General features: G+C 35.3%; 1 non-coding gene across 1 annotated transcript; it reads right to left on the bottom strand.

Annotated features, from left to right (window-relative positions):
- Window positions 1-1,536: 1,536 nt before the first annotated feature.
- On the bottom strand, window positions 1,537-1,643 carry LOC121204350 (small nucleolar RNA R71). Its single transcript, XR_005899277.1, has one exon. It is a non-coding gene; the product is annotated as a small nucleolar RNA R71 (small nucleolar RNA).
- Window positions 1,644-9,307: the final 7,664 nt, after the last annotated feature.

The raw sequence follows: 9,307 nt of genomic DNA, 5'->3' as shown, positions 1-9,307 counted from the left end.
TGTTCTAAAATTATACTAGAAATGCATATGTATTTACTTAATTTCAAACAATTAATTCCATCTAAAGGCCTAAAATATCACTCTTTTCAAGAGTTATGAATGATGTTGGTTATCGTATTAAACCATAAGCTAAATCTTTTAGGCTCAGGATTACTTTGATGAAAACTTTATTTCTATTAATGTTTAAAGTTTAAGTTTTGTTGTTATACTATTTTATTCAATGGTATTTCATGTTATATGCAGCTTGTACAATGACAAATGTGCAACAAGTTTTTAAAGATAAAGGGTTAAGTTAACTAGATAGGAGTTAGATAATATGAGTGAATGATTAGTCACTTATTCGTGGCAACCTCTAGACATAGAGCCTTGCCTCATGTGAAAGAAGGTAGGAAACATTAGTGGTAGTCGAACTTAAAGCCTATAGACATATAGTTCCCTAGGGGAGGTAACCCAAGGTTTTTCTCTCGAGAGAAGTAGACTACTGTAGAAACCTATCGAGTGGTAGAATATTCATGACTTTTTTGTGGGATTAATAGGCAGTGAAAGTAGATTCATTAGTAATCCCAATCGTCCTAATCAACAGTTTAGTTCATCAACCCTTTTTTGTAGTGATTTTTTTGTGGTGTTCTTGTTTCGTTTACTTCTTTTCTTTTGCACATTTTATACATTATTATTCTCTTCTTTTGTCATTACATTTTTATTCTTATTTTGCTTTAGCATTAATCAAACATAACTACAATAACTTGACCAAATTATACCTATCTAATCCTTGTGGAGACGATTTCACTAATCACTTTATTACTTGTTCGATGTGTACACTTGCAAGACTTGCATATCAGCTGTGCAACCAACAAGTTTTTGGCATCGTTGCCGAGGATTGGAAATTAGTGAAATTTGGTTTTTTATTTTTATTTTTATTTTGTTTCATTAGTTTTTTCTAACTTAGTTATTACTTAATTTCTACAGGTTTGCCATCAGTGCATGAGTAGAGGCATTCCAGTTAGCGAAGAGTATCCTTTTGACCTAGAGATCGACAAAACTTTGCTAAAAAGGAAAAGAGAATTGCGTAATATGGCTAGGGAAGGGAACAATCCTGTTTTTAATGATCAATTAAATCCTAATTGTTAGAATGTTAATCATCCTGTTCATCGTGTTATAGATGACAGAGACAAGCCAATTTGAGAGCATGTATTTCCCATTTTGGATGACCTGAATCTAGAGATAGTCAGACCACACATAAAAGCCTAGCATTTTGAGTTAATGCCGATAATGTTTCAAATACTGCAAATAGTTGGGTGCTTCAGTGGGTTACCAACTGAAGATCCAAAACTATATTTGAGACTTTTTTTAGAAGCCTATGATTCATTTCAACAATAGGGTGGTTCTGACGACGCTCTGTGACTAAAACTATTCCCATATTCCTTGAGAGATCATGCAAGAGTGTGGCTTAATGCTTTGCAGTCAGGAATAGTGACATCATGGAATGACCTCTTCTAGAGGTTTTTGCAATGGTATAATCCACTAAACATAAATGCCAAGCTCATAAAAAACATAACATCTTTTCGACAATTAGAGGATGAAACACTATATGAATCTTAGGAAAGATTTAAAGAATTACTTAAGAAATATCCTATGCATGGTTTCCAATACTGGACTCGGATGGAGATGTTTTATAATGGGCTAAATGCAAATACAAGGATGGTAGTCGATGCATCTGTCAATGGTACTTTGTTGGACTAATCCTACAATGAAGCATATGAAATTTTGAAAAAGACTGCCAACACTGATTATCAATATCCTACCACGTGAGTTGGAACTGGCAGGAGAGCTGCTACAACCATTAAGCTTGATGCAATCACTTCATTGACAGCCCAAGTATCTTATCTAGCTAATATGATCAAGACAATGCGGAAGCCAGGTGCGGTCCAGGAGCTAAAATCAATTGAGTCATCTTGTGTTTATTGTGGTGAAGATCACATGTTTGATAAATGTCCATCAAACCCAGCATGTGTTTACTACATGGGTAACTTCAACCGGGATAATAATCCCTATTCCAACACTTATAATCCTAGGTGGAAACAACACCCAAACTTTGGTTCGAATAATTAAGGTACTAGGAATTCAAACAGTACTATTAGGTAGAATACTGAGAGTGCATTGACTGGTTATAATCAATCTATGCCATGAAAAAATGTTGAACAAGGCCTGGCATCGGCTACATCATCTATTTAATTTCTATTGAAAGAATATATTGCCAAGAATGAGGTCGTGATTCAAAGTCAAGCTGCATTCTTACGAGCTCTTAAGAATCAAGTGGGGCAAATAGCAAATTCTTTTAGTTTAAGACCACAAAGAACTCTGCCAAGTGATACTGAGAATATCAGATCATAAGGGAAAGAGCATTATAACACACTCACTCTCAGAAGTAGGACTCAACTGGATGAAGCTGTTAAAGATGCAACTTTAGAAACGGACAACTCAAATCTCAACCATGGAAAAATCTTAGAACAACCGGAAAAGCAAACCACAAATGAAAAGGATAAATGGAGAACTACTGAAGCAGAATTAGGTAATTTTGTTGAAAGAAATTCCACAATAAAACATTTCCAGCAACCTAAAGGTCGGCCACCTCCACCTTTTCCTCAGTGCTTCCACAATCGGAAATAAGATCACCAGTTCAAAAGATTTCTGAATGTCTTTAAATAACTTCCTATCAACATATTATTGGTAGAAGCTAGAGAAAATGCCCAATTATGTGAAATTCATGAAAGATATATTGTCAAAGAAGAGAAGATTGGTAGAATTTGAAACGATTGCTTTCACTGAAGGGTGTACGACTAAGTTAACAAATAAATTGCCTTCAAAGTTGAAGGACCTAGGGAGTTTTACTATCCCATGCTCAATTGGAAATCATTATGTTGCGAAGGCATTGTGTGATTTAGGAGCAAGTATCAATTTAATGCCCATGTTCTTATTTAAGAAGTTGGGAATTGGAAAAGCAAGACCTAGTACAATAACGTTGCAGTTAGCTAATTGATCTTATACACATCTGAAAGGTAAAATTGAAGATGTATTGGTAAGTGAAGATAAGTTCATTTTTCTAGCCGACTTCATTATTTTAGAATGTGAAGTTGAAAAAGATGTGTTGGTTATTCTTAGAAGACCTTTTCTTGCTATAGGTTGGATTTTGATTGTTGTGCAAAAAGGTGAACTAACAGTGAGGGTGAATGATCAGCAAATCACTTTCAACGTATTTGATGCCTTGAAATGTGTTTATGAGAGTGAAGATTTCCATGGCATTGGTTTGCTAGGAACAATAGTGGAAGAAGAGTTTGCAAAATTTTTGCATGGCAATTTTAATAGTGATTCAAATTCGATCAAGCTGAATGAAGAAGAGACTTTTGGAGAATTTAGTGAGTTCATGAAGGCAAAGCAGATTGTGGATAGACTAGGGAAACATTTTGAGCCCTTGGACTTATCAGCTCGCACCTTCAATTCTCCTAAATCATCTATAGAGGAGCCTCTCACATTAGACTTGAAACATTTGTTGTTACATTTGAAATATGTTTATTTGGGAGAAAACAACACTTTGTCGGTAGTTATTTCAGCAAAGTTAACACCCGATCAAGAGGTAAAGTTTTGGAAGTTCTCCAAAGATCTAAGAACGCATTGGCATGGACAATTGCCAACATCAAAGGAATTAGCCCCGCTATATGCATACATAAAAAATTTATTGGAGGATTTCTATGGTAATTCTATTGAACAAAAGAGAAGGTTAAATCCTATCATGAAAGAAGTTGTTAAGAAAGATATAATCAAATGGCTTGATGCAGGTATTATCTACCCGATCTCGGACAGCTCTGGGTGAGTCCTGTACAGTGTGTGCCCAGGAAGGGAGGTGTCATAGTGGCTAGTAATGATAACAATGAGCTTATACCAACTCACACTATCACAGGATGGAGAGTGTGCATGGATTATCGCAAGCTCAATAAGGCAACTCGAAATGATCACTTTCCCTTGCCTTTTATTGACCAAATGTTAGACAAATTAGCTCAAAAGGCCTTTTATTGCTTCTTGGATGGATATTCAAGGTATAATTATATTTCTATAGCTTCTAGTGACCAAGAGAAGTTAACTTTCACATGTCCATATGGCACTTTCACATTTAGAAGAATGCCATTCGATTTATATAATGCCCAGACAACATTTGAACGTTGTATGATAGCAATATTTTATAACATGGTAGAAAATTTTCTAGAAGTCTTTATAGATGATTCTCTGTCTTTGAGAATAATTTTGAAGGTTATTTGAAAAATATGGAATTGGTTCTTCACCGATGTGAAGGAACGAGTCTTGTCTTGAATTCGAAAAAATGTCTTTTCATGGTCCACAAAGGTATTGTTCTAGGGCACAAGGTATTTCAAAAAGGAATTGAAGTTGACAAGGAAAAAATTGATGTGATACCAAATTGCCACCTCCTACCAGTGTCAATGGAATTAGAAGTTTCTTAGGCCATGCAGGTTTTTATATGAGATCCATTAAGGACTTCTCAAAAATATCTAAACCCTTGTGTGCTTTGTTGGAGCAGAATAAACCTTTCATTTTTTATGAACCTTGTTTGTTAGCTTTCGAGGAGTTAAAAAAGTGACTAGTGGTTGCACCGATTGTAATAGCTACTGAGTGGAGATTACTATTCGAGCTCATGTGTGATGCAAATGATTATGTTGTGGGAGAAGTGCTGGGGCAAAGGAAAGACCAAGCGTTGGCATGATAAGAGCGTTATGCCATGACAATTTGAACCATGACAACAAGTGTTATTATTCAACTCAAGGTTGAAATTGTTTCCTGGCGAACTAAAATCCCACTAGTCAGGTCCCTTTGAAATAGGTATACCCTCATGAAACAGTTGATGTCAAGGATACACAAACGGGGGTCACATTTAAAGTCAACAGACAATGTTTAAAGCACAACTAAGGTGCTCATGTGGATCAGGACAAACAGTCCATTGACCTTCGAGATGTTTAACCTCAGCATCTCAATATTTTTTTATTTTATTTTATCCCTGCAATTTTTAAGTTTATCCTAGTTATTTAATTTATCTTTTGTTTTTTATTTAATACTTTTTTTACTTTATAGTACAGATGTTATTTAAGAAGAAGTGAGAGGATGAACATAATAAAAGGCAGTGCCATGGCAACAGCTGCATAGCTCTTGAGAAAGGAGATAATTAAGAGGGATGGGCTCTCCCAATTTTTGAAGGAAGTTGAAAGGTTGGGGCCCATTTCCAGCGATTAGACCCAATGGAAATTTCCCCAAAACATTTGGCCTCAACTTTTCTATTTCGCTCTAATTCCCTTCACACGCCTATCCAATCCCCCACATGAGGCCAAAATTACCCCCTACAGTATTGCCTCTACCTTTACCATTGCCGTAATTCCTTCACTTCTCCTCAAAAATTGCCCTAACACTTGTATCCTTAGAACTATTTTTGGCCCCTTAGGCTGTAACACCCCTAACCCATATCCTTCGCTGGATTGGGGTTAAAGGTGCTACCGAACAAATCAGAATATTTTACAAACAATTCATATACATCATTCTCAAATCATAATCAAACATCAACATCAAGTCCTTTACATAGGTCTACGAGACCTTAAACATGATTTAGAAAGGGGTTAGGACTAAACCAAATGCATACAAAATTTTTCAACACTTAAACATTTTTCAAAGATATACAGGTCATACGCTTGTGTGAACAGGCCGTGTGCCTCACACTGTATTAGACACGTCCGTGTGTCTAGCCTGTGGAAAAATAGGGCATACTTACAAACTTCACCACATGGTCACAAGACATGCCCATGTACCTTGGCTGTGGTCAAGACTGACTTGGGTCACACAGCCGATCACACGCCTGTGTGTCTAGCCCCTGTAGCCTCCTAAGTGGCCACACACGCCCATATGCTAAGGTTGTGTGCTTCACATGACCACCAGACATGCCCGTGTGTCTAGGCCATGCTAGAGACAGACTTGTCTAACTAAACTACAATAGGCACACGGCTGAGACACATGTCTGTGTGCTCAACCGTATGGGATAAAATTAGGCTTGGTTTAACCCACATTTCCCACCTATCTCAAGCACTCAAAACCCACAACATTTTAGCATTATTGCATACATTCATAGGTAACCAATTCAACAATTTTGTATATGTTTCATGCCATTCAAATACCCTCAAATTCACTACCCAAATTCACAACCAAAACATAACTAATCAATATACCAAAATCATCACAACTACATAAGTTTCAAATACATAAACTCATCATTTTATCACATACTTCATACCACAAAACAAGCCAATTCAACATTCCATATTCAAACCATCACATGAACATTATATACATCATATGATTTACCTATCAAACACTTTATTTAGGCCAACTTAAAAGGTTATACATACCAACATTTATAAGCCAAATCTCATGGCTAGATATTCACATCACAAAGCATACTAAATACTTCTAGCCTATACATGTCATATACTATATATACAATCTCAAAATGGTACCAAAATAAATATCCGATAGTGTGAGTGAGTCACTGACGATCCCTAGATCCGAGCTAGCTTTATAACACTGTAAAACAGAGAACATTTCACGCAGTAAGCTTTAAAGCTTAGCAAGTTTGTACCATAAATAATCAACAGTTTATAATATACGAAACTTTAATTAATAAACACTTAGTAATTCACAATTCATCCATTAATTCTATTCTATCTCATTTAATATGTTCATACAAATTCATCAAGCTTCATACACATAGTATCACCTACCACATAGGTATCGAACATACCTGAACTTTCCCGTATTTATTCATTTCATTCTCACCTCTCATCCATATACATTCATTCATCCGAAATTCTTTCCATGCTTTAAGAATTCACACACTTAGTTCCATTCCAATAAACCAAAGCTATCTCAGTATCGCACACTTAGTGCCTCATATAGCCGAAGCTATTCCAACTCGCACACTAGTGTCATTTATAGCCGAAGCTATTTCAAACCGCACACTTAGTGCCGAACATAGTCGATTATCATCATGCTCAAGCCGTAATCAAATATTTGTACAATTTATGTATTATCAAAGCATTAAAACATAACTGTAACATCATTTATCACGTACGAACTTACCTCTACTCGGAATTGACGATTCGGATCGTTTACTCGATAATCTTTGATTTTCCTCGATCTAAATTCGAATTCCTCTTTTCTTGATCTATATGTATTCAAAATTAACCCTTTTAATCACCAACACATTCAATTTAATACATAAACACATCTTTGGGTATTTTTACACTTTAGCCCCTAAAATTACACATTTTGACATTTTAGTCCTTATTACACAAAACACCAAATATATAAAATTCATCAAAACCATACCTTAGCTGAATTTTCCTATGGTCCCTATCAGTCCATGTTTATCATTTATTTCACATTTTAGCCTCTCAATTTCTCATTTTCACAATTTAATCCAAATTACTCAAATTCATCAAAAATCCCAATACAAAACATAGTAATCTAACACATATCTTTCATTTTCTATCATCTAACTTCATAAAACTCATATTATCAACAATGGCACAACTCAAAACCATCAACAATTTCCAAAATTCATACATGGGCTTGATAGTATACAGAGCAACGATCACAAAAACATAGAAATCATCAAAAATCGAGCAAAACACATACCCAAATTAAACTTCCATAGTGTCGAAACCTTAAATGGCCATGAACCCTTTTCTTTCATCTTTATTTCAGCAAAGATGAAGAAATAATGAACAAATTTTTACTTTGGTTTTATTTAATTAACCTTTATTTTACTAATTACCTTTTTAATCTTATTAATATCATATACAATCCACTAACTAATGCCCATCCATGACATTTCATGAATTCAATGGTCCATTTACAACATAAGGACCTCACAATTAAAAAGACACGTCAATTCAGCACTTAATTAAATAAAAGGCCACTTTTACATTTTATGCGATTAAGTCATTTTATTAAATCGGCTCACAAACGATAAAATTTTCACACGAAACTTTCACAGATATCAATTCACATATTATAAACATAGAAAATAATATTAAAATATTTTTCTAACTCGAATTTGTGGTCCTAAAACTACTATTTTGACTAGGGTCTAAACCAAGTTGTTACAACACTCCCCCTTAGGAAGTTTCGTCCCCGAAAATCTTACCGTTGAACAGATTTGGATATTATTGTCTCATAGCATCTTCGGGCTCCCACGAGCTTCTTCAACACCATGCCAATGCCACATTACTTTTACTAATGAAATTTTCTTGTTTCGTAGTTCTTTAACATCTCGTGCAAAAATACAGTTCAGTTCTTCATTATAGGTCATATCAGACTGAATCTCAATCTTAGACAGAGAAATCACATGTGAAGGATTGGATTTGTATCGTCAAAGCATCGATACGTGAAACACATTATGAATTTTTTCTAGCTCTAGTGGCGACAACAGTTTATAAGCAACCAGCCCAATACGCTCGGTAATCTTATACGGCCTGATGAACCTCGGACTCAATTTGCCTTTTCTGCCGAATCGGAGTACTTTCTTCCACAGTGAGACTTTCAAAAACACTTTGTCACCGATCTAAAACTCAATATCTTTTCTTTTTCAATCTGCATATGATTTCTGATGAATCGCAACTATTTTCAGACTATCTCTAATCACTTTTACTTTCTATTCAGTCTCTTTTATCAAATCAACCCCGTGTATCTTGTTCTCACTAAGCTCTAACCAATACAATGGTCTACGACATTTTCTACCATATAAGGCTTCTTCCAGTGCCATTTTGATGCTCGATTGAAAACTATTATTGTATGCAAATTCAATCAATGGCAAATACTGTTCCCACGAACCTTCAAACTTAAGAATGCAACATCTCAAAATATCCTCAAGAATCTGAATAATTTGTTCGGATTGACCATCTGTCTACGGGTGAAAAGTAGTACTGAAATGTAATTTTGTACCTAAAGCCTCTTGCAATTTTTTCCAAAACCGTGATGTGAATCTCGGATCTCTATCTGATACAATAGATAAAGGCATTCTGTGCAATCTCACAATATCCAAAATGTATTACTCAGCTAATTTATCAAGCGAGTAATCATATCGTACTGGAATAAAATGAGCTGATTTCATCAATCGATCAATCACAACCCAAATAGCATCTTTCTTTCACGAAGATAGGGGCAAACTTGAAATGAAATCCATTTCCATTCAGGAATC

Source organism: Gossypium hirsutum, chromosome A07, assembly GCF_007990345.1.
Source record: "Gossypium hirsutum isolate 1008001.06 chromosome A07, Gossypium_hirsutum_v2.1, whole genome shotgun sequence".
Classification (NCBI taxonomy): Eukaryota; Viridiplantae; Streptophyta; class Magnoliopsida; order Malvales; family Malvaceae; genus Gossypium; species Gossypium hirsutum.
This window is presented reverse-complemented; position numbering and strand designations above follow the sequence as displayed.